At 40.0% G+C, this 17701-nt stretch overlaps 1 protein-coding gene across 3 annotated transcripts in view; it reads left to right on the top strand.

The window, feature by feature from the left end:
- The window catches only part of LOC146597464 (protocadherin-15-like), a 593579-nt gene that overhangs the window by 140486 nt on the left and 435392 nt on the right, over window positions 1–17701 (top strand). For all 3 annotated transcript variants that reach the window (XM_085302026.1, XM_085302025.1, XM_085302024.1), the window contains exon 4: window positions 14897–14974. The gene's annotated coding sequence lies outside the window, so the exon portion shown is untranslated. The remainder of the gene's footprint in view (window positions 1–14896; window positions 14975–17701) is intronic.

Genomic DNA, 17701 nt, shown 5'->3' with positions numbered 1-17701 from the left:
ACGTAATCTAAAATAATCTGCCTGCCTGCAGCTGGATCTTCTATAGGATCTGAGTCTGCTTCTGCAGATCTTCTCRTGGCAAACGTGTTGACCCACAGCTTTTCTCAGCGCTGACTCTCTGCTGTCTATAGAGGCGTACCAAACCCCTTTTTGCTGAAGGATGCATGTCCTGACTTTTGTGGTGAAACATTTGGTCTGAGACATGGAGTTAAACAAAATCTACTTCAGGTAAGGCAATTTTGATAATAGCATGAATGTTCAGGTGCCTTGACATTTTAAAATGACGCTTTAAAAGATATCTGAGAAAGAGAGAAGCTTTGTATGTGGTGGAAACTACTGATGTTGAGCGTGGCTAAAGTGGCATTTTGTTGGCAAAAGAAGTGGAAAGAAAATCCTGATCGGATTCAATGCACGAGAATGGGTGAACAGTGTAGGAGGATGATGCTGGTGGGAGTGGTGCCAGTTTCCCTGCTGCGGTTATCCCAATGGGTGACATTTCTCTTAACTCTCCCACTCCCCTCTCCTCCCTAGGACCTACAGGTAAAATTCCTGACATTTCTTGTGGGATCAACTCAGCACCCCATATTTGGATCCTGGCATTAGCTCCTTTTTCTCATTTGTGTCTCCTTAACATCCCAGTTACAGCTACGCCTTTTTCTCTCTTCTTCTCCCTTTGTATTAGTATAAATCCAGACCACCAAACAGCTGCTAGAACATCATCTCTATTTTATAATTGAATATTCCCAGCCGCTTACGTCTTCCTCTCCTGACTTCTCGGCTCACTTAGGATCCAATGTCACTTCTGAAAAATTTTCTAAATTTTCTAGTACTTGAGTCTGAATTACATTCTCTGTCTTTGCCTGACTGATAAAGCATTTGTTCAAACAAAAATGATGGCAGCATCTGCTTTTGTTGTTGCTATCCCCTTTGCTTCAAAAAGCTGTTACATTTGTCACCCTGCTGATGATGAAAATTTTAAGCACAAGGTGCTCTGACCTCTGTCAGAGTGCCCAAATCACTTTCTTTCAGCTGTTATTTCAGTATCATTTACTAACTTGGTATTTCCRTAAATTTCCTACTTTTGGTGCCCCACTGGCATTGCTGACAAACAGAGGAATAAAATTAGTCCACAGATGCCACAACCTATGCAACGGCAAAGATGTTTTGTCACGAGTGCTTTCCTGCTGACCTCACCTATTCAAAACAGCAGCTAATTTTCAACAATGGAAAACACAGTGCATTGCATGCCAAGAGGCTTTCAATTATTTGCTGAGGCGATACGGCTGCACTAAAGGACGTTTTGTGTAYTCAGCATTTTGTACTTACTTATTTAGTTGCAGTACCAGGTAAAAAGGAGCGTTACGGTCATCGTCGGAGTTTTAGCCTTGAGTTCACCCGTGCTGCATTTGCATTTCATCAGGAGCCACTTCAGCTGGGGGCAGAGGAGCGTTGCAGCCGCAGAGGAGAGCAGCTCTGAAGCCGGATGGCTTGAAATGGTCAGGAACAGCCTGGTGCTCGTCATCTCCTTCCTGAAAAGAAGAGATGGATAACAAGTTCAGCCCTGGAAAGGTGTTTCCTTTGGTCTCTCCTGTTGCGCTGGAAAGGGCTGAGGGAGAACACCTTGACTGTGGTGGGGAAGGTCCTAGGAGGCCACTTAAAATGTTTTGGAAATGCTGGGGTGAAGGGGGATCCTGGCCTTGTCTGCTTGTCCTGGAAGGTCCTACAGATAACATAGYGTGGTATTGCTGGGGACAGGATGATCACACCTTTAAAGAAGAATGACCCCATTCAGCTTCTATTCACAATGACACCAAAAAAAAAGAAAAAATCCCCACCTACACAAAGAATGGACAGGAGAAGGCAGTTCTTTGCAGCTGGATTGTGGAATACCAGAGCAAATTATTATTTCAGCTCCCACAGCATTGTCTCTTTTGACTTTCAAAGGCACAGGGAAATTAATAGCAATTCCTCTCTCAGAGCATCTCCAGATCAACAAAACAGAAAATAGAAACTTATATACTGGAATGTACTCTGCAACCTAGATACTGACTGTGACAAGTTTTTCCTGAAATAACTGAAAACTCCAGACTTAAGTCTCCGGAAAAACGTGTAAAGGACTTTGAAACTGATTGACGGTATGTTGCTATCTTCATGCTGTTATCAATCAACGTTATGTTTTAAAACTTTTTATCTAATTTAGCATATTAAAAGGAAGCATGTTATTTCTGTTTATTGTGAAGAATTAGAAGGAAATTAAAAGTTGTCTTGGAAGATTTTTGCCCTTTCCAATTGCTCCTGTTTCTGTAAAAAGCAAAAAAATATAAGGATAAGTTGCCAAAATGAAATACAGGCATGTATTTATCTCAGGCATGACTATTAGAGTCTGTTTACTTAGCAGTGTTAGATATGTGTGGACTTCTGGCTGTTTAATCATTTGGCTTATGCTTGCCTTTTGTGAAGACAAAATTGCTCAGTTTAAGTCCAGTATAAATAACAAAAGAGTGTGAAATCTCAGTCATTTTTAAAATGCCTGGTGCACTGGTTAGAATAAGATCCTGCTATTAGCTTCAGAATAATTGCACAGACGATAAAACGTTGAAGAAGTGTACTGCTACACAGTATTCAGTGCATTCATAAATCTTTATTTAGGAGACCTCACGGCAATGTGAATACTTTGATTACTTTGCAACGGAAAGTGGAGCTTAAGGAGAAGAGCATAATGGCATTAACCRGAGGACTTGTTATTGAGCATCTAAAAGAAAATCCTGGCAGCTGAGGCTGTGGGATGATCACTTAGAAGGGCTTCAGCAGCTAACATGTTCCACTACTGGCGAATAGGGCAAATAGTGTGCAGTACAAAGGGAAATGCTTTCCCTTGCTGATTTAGGTCGTAGTTTTCCAGTACAAAAGCATACTTTATTRATAGTGTAGCACAGAAATACAGCAAGCCTGCGTTCTTCTGAACATGCATCTCCYGCGAGTCCTACATGACATTAGCTTCTTTTTCTTTTTTTTGGTGCGTGTGCGCCTTATTTATTAGATGATAAAAGGGTTAGCCTTAGACTGTTCCAGACAAGAAGCAGCAGATGGTTTCGCCAGGAGGTGGGTGCCCTGGCAAGTGCATTACCAGGATCTGAAGGAGAGGGACTTAGTTTGTTCTTGAGGTCAAACAGCTACTTTATTTGCAGGCCTGAAGAGAGCAGATTTAGGCTCTCATCAAGTTACATAGGTAAAGAGCCACATACCCCATCCAGAAGCCAGTTTGGGGTGCAGTTCATTAGGGAATCCTGGAAGGCTTTCCTAATCTTGCTGAGCAAAGCCTGAGGCCAGAATTGGGAGGAAACACATGATTCAATAGCTCAGAAAAACTAAGGGAAAAGGAGTTACTGAAAATCATACCAGAAGTCTGTGGTGGACTTAAAGAAAAAAAAAAAAAATCCTGTTGTCTTTATCCTTGTTCCGCGATTTCTTCATTATTTGCTTAGCTAGGTAACTATGTACATGGAAAAATGGAAGTAGGTCAGGCAACAAGGCTTTCTCAACCTTTTGGCTAACCAGAGCTCCTCCTTGATACACCCCAGGTCTTCTCTCTTTGGCTTGTTTGCCTTGAGTGATCTTCTTCCTTGCAACTAGTTTGGTTTTAACCCAGGTGGTAGCAATGCGAACAGCTGGGAATTACATAAGCCAGGAACTGTTTATGGGGAATAAGAGTGAAGTTTCTGGGGAGCTGCAGTATTCACTTCTGTAGCCGCGATTACTGTTCATTATCTACTCACCCTGCTGGAGGAAATGATTTGTTACGAACTGTTTGAACCCAGTTGTGATGCACAGTTTGAGAAATACCAAGCTGGGACTTCAACTTGATGAATTGATGAATGCATGCATCATAAGTAAACAACAGTGGGACATCGATTTTTTTTTTAGTAGGAGAAAAAAAAACAAATCCCGAAAAGCTGATTTGGGCCCTAAATTGTTGGATAAGAAGTCCCCCAAAGCAGCAGGAGTTTCATAGCAAAGCTATGAACCCTGACATTGCTAGAGCAAGCATGACAAGAGGAAGCATAAGGGCATGCTTCTGAATGTTTGGGTACAAGTGAGCATGTATAACTTCCCAGGGAAGCAGACTGCAAGTTCAGGGTACTTTTTTTTTCCTAGTTTTGGGGGAGTTGTGGTAAAGAAGAAAAAAAACAACAGAAAAAGTGRATATTCCAGCATTTCCTGGAGAGTTATTTGACCAGACACAAAAAGCAGACATGCTATTTATATGCATCAACTTATAGCTATCTTTTTAAATGCTTTATAGATATGCCCCAAACATTATCTGGACCTTCAGAAATCCTTGAATGTTCATGCCTATGGATTTGCTTTCAGGACAGTATCTATTATCGTGGTAACCTCTTCCTTTTATCATGACTTAGAAAAAGCCTTACACTGAAAACTTAGGAAGATTTGCATCTAACTATTATAATTAAAAAKTCAGGTACTAAATTCAGTCTGCATCATACCGAAAATTAATTCCAGAGAGTCATCTCTAATGATAGGGGAATACTTCTTGCATGATTAGATAGCTTCAGGCACAGAGGAAAAACCCTTTAATTAGCTTAGAAAAGATAAGTTGCTGTGTCTGAGTCATTGCAAGGTGCTTTGACTGAGTATGGCACTCAGTCAAGGTACTACTGACTTTGACTGCTGGTGCTGCTAATGCTGAAAAAAGTCTGTTGTGGAAAATTTKCAGGGAGTGACTTTCCATTAAAAAAATGCATTAATTGTTTTATTTCCTGATATTAATATTTAAGTGCTTTAATATACCTCTGAACATCAAAATTGTCTCTTTTAGCAGTCATGGCTAAACAGTCTTCTCTTTATGTGTTCTCAAAATGGAAGTCYTAGTTATTGGTATTATTTGTTTGCTAACAGTGAAACATACTGATTTCGGAGGTGATGTTGGTCATTCAGAGAAGTCTCTCTTCTCATGTTTTTATTCCACTATATAATTACCATTGATGTTATTTGCTTTATACTAAGGTCTCTGTAGGACATTATCAATAGCATTTGTCAGTCCTCACAAACTCTTAAAATTTGGACCCTCTGTTTTAAGAATTCAGATAAATAGTTGCCTTTTAAGGGTTATTTTTCTTTTTAAAGCGATGCAAAGGCAAGCTAGGAATGCCCATCAATTATAGCTTTCAGTCAAGTTTTATATATGCTACTTAAAACATAAATGAGTTTGAAATGCTTCATTCAGAAATCATTCCCACTTAAAGGAATACATATCCTTTATAGGGGCTAGGCATGAAAGGTTCTGAAGGAAAGAAGAGTGTCTTCGGAAAGGCTGGATTAGTTGCTTGGCCTTGCATTACAATACGTTTTGTAAAATTAGGATGTATAACAGTGATTTTTAAGAATACCTTCAGTCAACCTCATCACAGACTTGATTGTAACATTTCTGAGGTAGTCTGGTAACACAGACATGCTGCTAGTCCTTTTTTAGGTGAGTATACGTAGCAATAGCTGTGCTTATTCTTTTATGAYGGTTAGGTACATCATAGTTTTCTTTTTGATCATATTCTGTGTGACCAGAGAGAAAGAGAGAGAGAAATAGAGGCCACTAAGAYGAGCAAAGACAAAAGATAATAGTGTCCAGATTTAAGAAACCTCTGGATCTAGTACTTAAAGGGAGTTAATGGAAAATAAGGGAACTTTTAAGATATTTCTTTCCTGGAATACACTGTCAAGACATCCGCTTTCCTGCCCAGGGCAGAGCCTGTGAGATCCAAGGGGGGGCCGTGGCCGTGTGACCTGCAGACGTGCCCTGGAGAGAGGGGCAGGAGGCAGGGTTCGCTGCCCCGAGGGCCGGGCCGGGCCGTYGGGGAGAGGGCCTCTGCAGCGCTCCTCTTGTGCCCCTCTCCCCATCGTGGCACAGATTCTCAGCCTTGCCAGATGGCAGCACTAAATGTCACCCTCCATGCCACCAGGCCAACCAAATGTTGCCACAGTGAACTCCACAGATTGCATGGAAACATAATGCTAGGAAAAGAAAGGAAGAGGAAAAGAAAGCGATCCTTTCGCCACTGACTGTATTGTAGACCCGTTAGTGCAGCAYTGAGGTGCAAGAGTGGTTGAAAGATCAGAAAGAAACTTAGGATTTCCGGCAAAAGAATCTGGCCTGGTGCAGGATAAGGTTGCTGTAAACAGCTGTGCTGTGCTCTTTTTGCAAACCCTGAATCTCCCATATGTGTGTATTCTTTAGTGTTGCCAAGTGTTTTTGCTGGGTACCAGCATCAGCAGTGACAACGGTGGGAGCTGTCTATGTTTACAGTGCCAGCTCCTGGCCTKGTGCTGGGCTGTGTCTAATGTAGATCCGGTGCGTATTTGTCTAATGCTGTGCTGGCTGGTACAGCTTGAGGATCCCTTTTCCAGGTGACTCTGACCTACCAGGAGCAGAGAATTAATTCTAGCCTGAGCAAGGCAAGCAGGAGCAGGAGAAAAATTCTCTAGGTGATTTTAGTATACTCTGGGAAGTATCTTGGCTTGCAACCATTGCAGTCTCGGGACACTGGAAATTATACATTAAGCCACCATATTATCAGGGAGACACGTTTCACTTAATTTGAAGGAGGTGCTAGTTCTCAAGGGCACAGGGCAGCAAGCGAAAGCATCAGTCTCCTGGMATCATCTCTGGACCATCAGGGTTTTGGCAGATCCGATGTTTAAGGTTATTGTGTAATCACTGTTCTGAAGTGAAGTTACTTAAAGAGTCTTCTGTATTTCATACTTAGTGCACTGAGGAAAAAAGGGTGAAAGAAAAAGAAAGGCAGTTGTCGGATGGCAGACAAGCTTCTCTCTGTTCAAACTCAGTTTTGTTTGGAAGAGTCATTAGTAACTATTTCAAATAATTCTGCTCGTTTAGCTTTAAGTAAGTTTATGKTGTTCATCCATTTCCATGCTGTGTAAGATACCTAATTGCTCAATGTTTTGGCCACTTGCTTGCATTGCTGTAAGAAATGAATTTTATTTGCTGCCGCATGAGCTGTCATTTCACATGTGGATAGATGGATTCGTGGAGTTTTGAGAGAGACTTGTTCAATCGCTGTCCCAGCTCTGCCGAGATTTGTTTCTTCTGTTCAAGTAGTAGATTACCTTTGCTGATGGAGAGGAAGCCGTATTAGCTCCTTTGTGCTTAAAGAATGTAAAAGATGATTTAGTTTCTGATTTTTCTGATCTAATGTGCAGTTAAATTTTTTTTTTACCCAGAAGAGCCTTATCCTTTCTCATAAATCCATTTTTGACGCTATCACGAGTAACATTTTTTAAAAAAATCTGTGAACACGGTGATGGGGGAAATACATATATTAGTCTGTTTGTAGCTGTAGTCATCTTTCATTATTTATATTTGTGTGATATAATGCTTTTAGCATCACAGCTGTCTATAAGTAGACACTTTAATAGCAGAAAAAGAAAAAAAAAGACAATTAAAAATGATCTGTTTGTAAAAGCAACATTGATCTGGGGAGAGAAGTGTTAATTCCTATATTGTTTTATCAATACAGCTCTTTAATGTCCTTATGTCTACATAGTATACGTAATTACAACAAATGTGTGTTCTTTAAAACATGGTTGAGGTGCTGTATTTTTAATCCCATCGGGAAAAAAATTTACAATATTGATAGTCTTGGATTCATTTGATGATTAATTTACTCTTAAGTATTAATACATAGAATACGTCCGAGGACTCAGTTAGCATTAAATTGATTAATGGTGGCAATAACTAAAAAGGAGGAAAAAAAGGAATATCCCTAGGTTCCTCATTGTACTACCTGTWATTTAGGTTCTCAAAATTTGTAGTAGAAAATGTTAATTTTAGTTTGTAGTGAAAATTAACTGCATTTCTGAAAACGATGTGAATCTGTTTTGAGTTTTGTTTGCCCCAGTTTATTAAGAAATTTCATGCTTTTAAATTAAAACCGATTTTCACTTTATACTTTTCAGCAAACCACACATTGAAATGGTGGCATTTTTTCTGGAGTCAGTGCAGAATTTATTTAGTCTGTGTTACTGCAGTACTGGTTTTGTCCCTGTGAAAGAAACATTTCTTAACTTGTTTAGAGGACAAGCCATTTAAATAGCATTCCTTTTTTGTTGAATCTGATTTTGTATATTCAGTAGAACTGAATATTTTTTACTTTTTATTTGTTTTAGAAAACATCAGTACTCTTTTTTTGAGTTTATCAAAACATAGTCCTATCTGTTGCAAGCAAATTAGAGTTGAAGGTCRGAGTGTCAGTTCTGCTGGAGTTGTTACGACACATTTTAAGAACTGAATCTCACCAGCGTCTAGACTCGCAATAGGCAAAATGTAGTGAGAGGAGGTAAGTCAAGATGCGATAGAGGAAATACAACTATTGCCAAACAGTAAGCATTCATTTTAGATTCACTTCAGCATGTTTTTTGTTGTTTCTCTATTTAAATCAGAGTAGATTAAGAACTAAAACATGTAAGATAGTGAGGCAGAGAATGCATCATTTCAAAGGGAGTGGTATCAGGGCAGGAGGTTTATTTCCCTTGCTTGTGAAGGCCATATCCAGGCAAYGCAAAGCTGTATTAAGTGTTGAAGAGTAGAGGGGAGGGCTGCACTATATTGTKCAAACTCCAGACTTTCTCAGGTATTTCAGTATGTCTAGCAGTCTGTGTGGAACCAAACCTTTCCCATACTATCATAAATGTTTGCTTTGATCATCTGACTCTCTGATATTAAAAACAAACAAACAAAACCACCCTGAAGAACAATTACTCATCTGTAACGTGGAGAAAGGATGTGTTGTCTTTATTAGTGCGTGAAATTGGATACTGGAGCATAAGCGTGTTTTCTGTTGCTTTGGTTTTGTGATTCAATTGCTACAGCTTATGCATAGTAGTGTATTTAACAAGTATAAAAATTAAGGTCAGTAGATGAGCAGGTAGATGGCTGGAAGATATTAGCTCATGCATCTGTTACACAACAAGGGTTAAAAATAGAAATGCATAAGCTAAAGTRTTGATTTTTCTGAAGTGCAGCAAGAAAGAGAAACCATGCAGGAGATCTGTGACACTCAGTCATCCGGARACAGGTTTTTTCTCTTCACCCAGCAGGAACTGAGGACTAAGGAAGCCAGAAAATAGAGGTCAGGTGTGTGATAAGCCATGATAATTTTAGTTTTACGTGGTGAGACTTGCAGAAAACAGAAGTGGACGTACAGGATTGCCTGCTGTCCCAATGTCAGACTTGTTCTATAAGAAGCAATAAATCCCCTCTTTGGTGGTTAAGGTCCCTAGTCCAGACTTAGAGGTCAGGGTGGCAGCAGATGTGGATGGGATGTGACTGATGGGACTAGGATGCTTGTGCATTGACTAAATTATAGTGTAAGGTCTTCTTTACAGCTTAGTATGTAATTACTGTTGTTATTTGTCAGCAGCCTACTGTACGTTGAGCACTGCATGGAGAAAATGTACTTAATTTAGGATAACTGCTCTGTATTTCTTTTCCTTTGGTATTCTGCTTTCTCTGTTTCACTTCTCAAGGCCCATGGCTTAACTGCCCTGCTCCTTTTTGTCTGCAAAAACTACTCTTTCCTCTTCCCTCTGTTAAGAAAATTTGTGACTGTGAACAGCTTGAAAACCTGAGTTGTATTAATAATTAATAGAAATATTTCTAAGGAACTTTGACTAATCAAGATAGTTGTAGTCAGGTGTACTACTGATAGCTAGATAGGTGAGCCTTTAATAATTTTTGGAACAAGGATAGCAATTCAAAATGAATCATTCTGTATTACAGTGTGTTTCAGTACAGTTTCTTTTCTTCCATAGTCTATTTTTTTCTCAATAAAAGTCTGCATAGTGAATATATTGTGTGCCCCAGTTTGCAAATTATCAGCCTGCTTATGTCCTGGGGTGACGGTAGACTTATTTTAATTCCATTGCAATCTAATAAATCACAAATGATTAAACTGAAAAGCAATACATAATGTTAGGTACCATAGGGGCAGATACACTATTATTTTACTATACAACATGAGGTGCATTTTAAAGTTTCTTTAATTCAGAAGGAAACTTAGTATATGCAAATGTCTTAGTGCACATGCTTAATGTAGTGAAATGCTATGGAGGTTAGCCAGCAGGAGACAGAACTGGCAGTATCTGAGCTTAAAATATTTAAAAGTACATTCCCTAGGAGAGCTTTTGGTTGTTTAAAGGGAAAATATGGACCATTTGCATAATGAAAGAGAACAGAGGGTGGTTCTTTAAGTGAACATTTTGAACGTATGTGAACATTTTGACAGTGTGTTCGTKTCCTGTCACATTGCAGTGGATTTTTTTTTCCTTGTGTACACATATTATAATATATGCTTTGGTATGTCCATTCTCCTTCCACAGTGCATGGTATAGAAGACACAGCATACTTAATGCTGTTTTATTTAATCTCAGCCACTTTTTTGAAACTGCTGCCTGGGCTTTTTCTGAACAGTGTTGTTGCTGCTTTTTGGTKTAGGGGCATAGTGTGTAGTGGCATTGTGTAGTCTCACTACCATCTTGGCTGCATCAGTGCCATTGCTTCTGTTCCTGGCTTCATCTGTGTGTACTGAGATGAGCGCTGATGCCCAGAACAGAGTACTTCCCACCCAAGATGACTCTTCGTATCTGAGATGTTCTGCTTTCCCAATCCTATTTCCCTGGCTCCACATCCAGGGTCTCCTGCTGCTCAGGGTCTCCTGCTGCACTGCTGGCTAGTCTAGGGTAACAGCATGTTGCAGACAGTCACTTTTCTCCCATTTCTTCATCACAGGGCAGCTCTTGCATTGGGATGAATGAGTGTTGACACTGCTGTCCATTCATCAGCATGTAGKCAGTTTACCTCAAAGGTCTGTGAGTATGAGAGACCTTGCAATTGGGATTAGCCTTTGGCATCCTTTTCTCATCCTAATTGCTTTTTAAACTTGTATTAATATCATGACCTGGAGGAAGAGTAAACTGAAACTGAGACATTGTAAGCTGGTGCTTGCAGTTCTAAATACTACATTTTTTTCTTCTCTGAAAGGTCACAACCTAGAGACTTGTCTGTACTGCCATTATGGATGTAATTTGAACATTTTGTTTCAAAACAGAAAACAAAGCAACAATTTCTGAAGTATTTTTGTGAATATAATCTATTTTTATAATCCGTATTTATATAAGAAATTTGAAAGCATTAAAAAAGTTTGACTATATAATCTTCATAGATTATCTATATAGATCTCTATACCCTTGCCTTTATAGATCAGCAATTTTATCTCAATATTTCTTATAAAGAGGGTGAGTGCATTGTATTTCATCTGTACAGGCTTAAAGTCCCATGGACCTCAAATGAAAAACACTTCTTCCTGGCTTCGTGCAGCCTTGGGTAGCACATTGGGCAGATGTGTGAGGGCAGCATGAAATAGGCATTCTCTCTGCTGCTCTTGTGAGAATGAGATACAGTGGTTTGGGGGAAAATTAGCCTCTGTTTACCTTCTCCTGTCTTTGCTTCAGAAGAGGAGCTGCAGATTAAGTGTGTCAGATGAGCAAGTGGTTATATCTTGAAGGCCAGGGACAGGTGGGAGAAGGAAAAATCTAGACGACCTACGTGATGCCAGGTACATCTCAGAGTATCTGCCCTTTCGGCAGGCTCAATAAGTTGCATAGATCATGTGTTTCCAAATATTACTTGGTTTCCTTGGCTCAGCTGCCCGCTGGTGGTTTTCACATGCGTGGTCTTCAGTTCTTAAGAATTTCTGAGGCTGGGCTTAGCTGTCTGCTTGCAGTCTTGAAAGCGAGGAGCGTCCAAAGGGAATTGGGAAAACATGGCAGCATTTGTTGAAACATAATGCACTTGTAGGACCAATATTAGAAATCACTCGCACTAATTTGTGCAGATTTTTAAAATGATTCTTTCCCTCCTTAATGCTTTGATCTCCAGTGAAATAATTCAGCCTGCCCTTGGTATTGTCATCATTATGCTTCTGGGTAGAATAAATCAAGTAGGTCTAATTTTACAACAGTACAGCCCTAATAGTGAGGACAGGTATCTACAAAGCCAAGGGCACTTCCCTGTTTCAGTTAAACTTCGTTAAAATCCTGACATTTCCTTCACAGTTCTTAAGGGCAATCTCTTCCACCCCCTAACACCCCTAGCAGGAAACAACAGGGCAAGCTGGCCTGAGTCTCTGCTGTTTCAACTCCTATATTGCTCCCCTTTATCGGAAAGATAGGATGAGCTGTGCAGGGAAGATCTGACTTCTTTCTTTGGAGCATGTGTTTAGGCACCTACATGAGAAATTGTAAAGTTTCCCGTAAGTCCTGAAGCTTGGGTGATCACCACTTGCTCCCATCTTATATTTTCATTATTAGCACATAGCGCATGGAGGTTGGCGTTAATGGATTGAGATTCTTTTTTGTACAACGCCCTAACTAGCAGCTTGTAGCACTGTGCTTAGAAAATTACTAGCAAGAAAGTTGGCCAGATATACAGGCTGGGTTGTCAATTATTTGTTTTGTTCTGTTTTGTTTTTCCCCTAGAGTTATGGGCAGGTTATAAACCTAAGTAACTAAGTGTGATTAGAGATAACACCTGTAGAGAAACATACTTAATTTATCTGTGATTAAATGCAAGTGTTTGAAAGAAAAAAAAGTAGCAATTCAGAGTTGCAACAATCTAAGGAAAAAGTGCAAAACCAGCCCTCTGCCAAGGGTCAATTTATCCCATAAAGTAGCGTGCCACTCATTTGCAGTCAAAACTTGTACTTTCATATATTTGTTAAGTCAGAGTGCTAATATAGTGAGCTACTACTATCAGAGCATAACAGAAATGCAGCTCTATTGTTTTTGAATGCAAGGCAAAATAGAAGAAATCCAAGATKAAGCAAATGTTACCACTACTGTTAAACTAGTGGGGATGCATGGGAGGTGGTGAAAGCTGTTGGTTTTAAAAACCTCTGGTATRGCACTTACCTGTCAGTGGTGGTAGATTTTGCTGTGTTTTTTCTTTAGTAGATAGATATATGTTGAGGCAGATTTTTTTTTATTTGGTTTTTCGGGCTAAGCTGTTTCAGACAGCTCTTTGGAAGCTGGCCAGAAGATAGCTGGGAGAGAGAGTTTTTGCTAAGCAATAATTCATAAGCTGAAAATCTGGAGGGCAAAATTTAAGTTTTTTTTACATACAGGCTGATTGCCTGTTTATAATTTTACTTCTTAAAGGAGAAATACAGTGGGCATCTCTGTCGTGTCCGGGGAGGGGGGGGCATGTTGCTAAGCGCTGCGAGGGGCGGCGCCACCAACCAGCTGTGGCCGGTTAGGACCGGAATGAACCRGAATTTACCAGAAGGAAGGGGGAGGGACTGGAGGGCGGGTGTCCTTGGCGGCAGCCAGTCAGAGCGCGTCTTACCGGGGAGCTGGACCAATGGGAAGCTTCCGCCTGCCACCTGTTTGTAAGCGCCCTGGAGACAGGTGCCATGTTGCTTGGTGGAGCCTGTGAGGAGGGCGCCTGGCTGGGAGGGGCAGGATGGCAGGCATAAGCATCCCTGGGTGAGGGAGCGGCAGGCAGTGCTTAGGATAAGTTCGGCCCTGTGCCTCCCTGCAGGCTGTAGGGAGAGCTCGAGGAGCTCTGAGAGACTGAGGCCACTGGGTGGCTGAAGAGAAGCSTAAGATGAGGGTAAGGGCAGGGCAGCGGAACCAGAGCCGCTCTGGAAGAAGCAGCTGAGGCCGCTGTTTTAGCTGGGCTCAAGCCCAGGTGACCTGCCCCATCAGGCCCTTGTGTAGTGTCTGTGCCTATGGGTTACAAGGGGCATAGTACAATTCAAAGACAGGAATTTAAATTCCGCRCTTGTACTGTGTCTGCATCGCGCTTGACAGGTGAGGATAGAATATCAGCTTAAATGTAGGAGCTTTATATTATCTGTGTGAATGCATATGCTTTCTGTGTACTGTAGGTGTGCATGTGCCATGCTGTTTATTCATTTGGCATACAGGTCCTGTTCATAAATTTGCATAAAAAGTGCTTATGTAAAAGCAAAAGAAACAAAACCTTTTTTTTAAGGCAGCTAATACTCAGTCTCTCTGTAAATGCAGACGTTACGTTTCAGGAGGGGAGACTCTAAGAATACTATGYTGCTCCTTCATTAGGAGCAGCAGAGCAGGAAAAAATAAATACGTAGAATGTGTAGGGGTGTGTGTGAGATTAAATAGACCTTCTCCAGTCCTAGAAATCCTCATATTACACACTTAAGTGCCCAGTTTCAAAACTGAGTTGGAGTAATCTATCTATTCATTCTGTGCGAACATGTCCTGTTGTTTAAGTCAAACCATTTTCATTAGTCTAATACTAAATACTRTTTCTTTCCTTGTATGGATGTATGAAATAATGGAAGAAACAGAATTATAGCATTGTTATATTGATGTATTTTTGAAATTGTATACAATCACAAGTAACCATCTCTCTATTCCCACAGTACTTCTTAGATTTATTGAGCCTGCTTACTGAAAATGTTAAAGGTACTTCATGCCATCATAAAAAAGGTATTTTAAGTCATTGTGTTAGAGCTGACTTAGCTAAGCTTGCTTTGTTAGTCTTGTGGTCAACTGATGTACGAAAATAAATTTATGGGAGTACCTTCCCATATGTAACAGCCTGAAGCATAGATCGTAGGATACAGTCAAAGGCATTAGTTACAAATCAAGCTGATTCTTCATCTGAAAAGCTTTGATTTATGAATTGCAGATTTACTTTTCCAAACTTGCTATAATTTAATTCAARTATGGGAGTCTCCAAAAAAAGAAAATGAAATGCATTCACATTCTGCACTCGAGGTGAAATTTTGATATAGTATTAATCAATAACAATGTCCCCTAGGAAGATGGGGACATGATTTGGAAGATACGTTTGGAGCAGCTGTCGTTCTGCTGGTTCGCAGAAGGACTACACAAAGGGGTAAGAAGAACTTGTTCTTTTCAAAAGAAAATGCGTGTTAAATTGTATCTATTTTTTTTTCCTCCTCTGGSGAACAAATACAGAAATAATGTGTTACGACTTTAGGTGGAGAACTATTAAGCAGATACAATTTAAATAACTAGTTTTATGTAATAATAAAGAAAGTTGGGATAATAGTTTATAAAAATAAGAGTCTCCAGAAAAGTAGCGAACGTGTTGTTTCTGCTCATATGCATGAACAAGAAAGAGTTCTACTACTCAGGTTAGATTTATTATTCTTCATTGATTGCCTCATTCTGTTGGAGGACATTTCTGGCAGTAAAGTAGTAGAGCTGTCACATCTATCACAATGCGTCAGGGATCCGTCAGGACTGCGTCTCTTTTTGAACTTTGCTGTTTCAGAAAAATGTAGCTGAGCATTATAGGCAGAAGTTTGACATTTTCAAGATGAAAATCAATCTCCTTTTATGTGGTGTTTCTCAAACAAGACTTGTGCTGTGATTGCACAAGTAATAGTTTAAGATGTTTGCAGCATGAACAGAATAATTTAGGAAACAGTTTGACGAATATTCTAGCTGTAGTTTAAGTTGAAGAAACAATGATATAAGAAGTGCTCAGAGATAAAGCACATGACAGACCTTGATCTTCTGCTGTCACAAATATGAACGAGTTTATATTTCTTTTTAAAGTCAAAGAATAACAAGATCAAATTTAAACACCGCATGGCAAACTAGTATATCATACTTAGGGAAGAGGAGTGGATAATAACTATTAATAAACAAAATTTATTGCTAAAAGTGTGATAAACAGTGAAATTTCCGAAGCRTAGAGGAGGGGAGTCCAGTCCTCCAATCATCTTTATAKCCCTATGCTGGACTCTCTCCAGTAATTCCATATCTGGGAAGCCCAGAAATGGACAGAGTACTCCGGATGTGGGCTCACCAGGGCTGAGTAAAGGGGGAGGATCACCTCACTCTTCCTAATGCACTCAGGATRCCATTGGCTTTCTTTGCTACAAAGAAAAAAATATTTTCTATTACTATTCCTGTTCAGGAATATATTCCTCATAAAAACAATAACAACAAAATGATACTCCTCAAAAACTAAAACCAAAAATGTAAAAAAACTCCCACCAAAACCAACAAAAACAAACCTCCATCCCACATGCACAAAGCTCCCTAAGACTGCTTCAAATAAATRTCTGTTTCAGTTCTTAGCTTTCCTCTTCTAAAGAGAAACAGACAAGAAAATATTAGCCATTTTTATTCTAGAGTGTAACTGTGTGGGATGAAGAACCTTCTGTATTTAGGTATTTTATTGAAGGTTGTCAGCTCTCTTGATTTTGGTAGAATATTTCATTTGTTACAGTGTTCTAGTTAGATTCCTGGGGGCCAAACATCCAGTTTGGCAAGCCAGCGCGTGTGCGCACACGCGCGCGCGCACACACACACACACACACACACTCCTCAGTAGCAAGCAGTTTATTAGTAGATACTTACAAACAGACTGACCCGATGGTAATCTTGAGAAGGACCACCTCAATGCTTGTCCCGATCGTCTGCATGGTGAGAGAGAGAGCGAGTCAGCAGGCACAATCTTTTCGGGTATCCCCGAGGAGGCAACGTGGTCCTCTGTTGTGTAGCAGCCTCTCCCYCCTTCGAAAAACTCCGGCATTTATGATTACTTGCGGTAGGCGGGAGTCCCGGCACCTGGGGCCAGCAAGTGCRGGGAGTCTAGCCCAACTCCGCCCCTGTTGCGTAACCGGGCAATGAGGCTGCGCATGCGGGCAGACTTATTTCGGGGGCCACATTTGACTTTGGGGGTTGCTATTTCACTACTCTTCAGCTTCTGACMTCCATGTTGACTGCTTCTCATGGTGATTCTGTGGCTGGAAGCCACAGAATCTGTATGTGACCAACCGCTGTTCTTTCTCACAGATTTCCAAGACCTTGTCAGTTACTTATTTGTATCCYGCTTAACACAGCAGTGTTGTTCTAGGCACTRAAAAGTTACAACACTAGACTATTCTCACCAAGTATCAGGTAGTACAGATACAAAAGTTATAACACGGACCATTCCCATCAAGTATCACGTAGTAMGGATACGTGCAGAACACAAAATTAGAAGAATATTAGGATGGTCAAGAACTGTTATAAGAATGGCAGACAAAGTGATAGAAAGTAAAAATCAGAGGCCAAGTTCAGATTTRCTGTAATCAGTGATAGTTACAGGCATGAATTGAGAGAATCTTCTCCATTTATTATAGTTTTTAATAATAAAGTAAAATCTGTGTTAAATAGCATTGAATTGAAAATATCACAGAAAGTTAAGGGGTGCTGAAATTTACATAAATAACTTTGATATGAATACCTAAAACAGGCAACCAACATCAGGGAGAGACAGATATAAATGTGCTGTTCTAAATTTGCAACAGTCATTTTTTTCGTCTTCCCTAAGTGAGACAGTCATTCTCACAAAGTGCTTCATTTGTGTCAAATGTCAAAACTTTTTTATAAACTTGTTGCCGTATAGCTATACTAATTTTATGTGRAGCAATACACTTTTGCCTGCTTCCAGAGCTCACAAAGCTAGGGAGGTTTTATTTMAATGTTCTGAAGGATCAGTTCGAGATAATTGGACATGCTAAAAGATATCTTTATTGAAATGTGTTGTACTGAGGAAGGATAGAAAGTAATAGAAGTTTTATGTTTTGCTTGTGAGGTTTTT

This window comes from Rhea americana, unplaced genomic scaffold, assembly GCF_003343005.1.
Source record: "Rhea americana isolate MKP2758 unplaced genomic scaffold, rheAme1 scaffold_183, whole genome shotgun sequence".
In the NCBI taxonomy this organism is placed as follows: domain Eukaryota; kingdom Metazoa; phylum Chordata; class Aves; order Rheiformes; family Rheidae; genus Rhea; species Rhea americana.
This window is presented reverse-complemented; position numbering and strand designations above follow the sequence as displayed.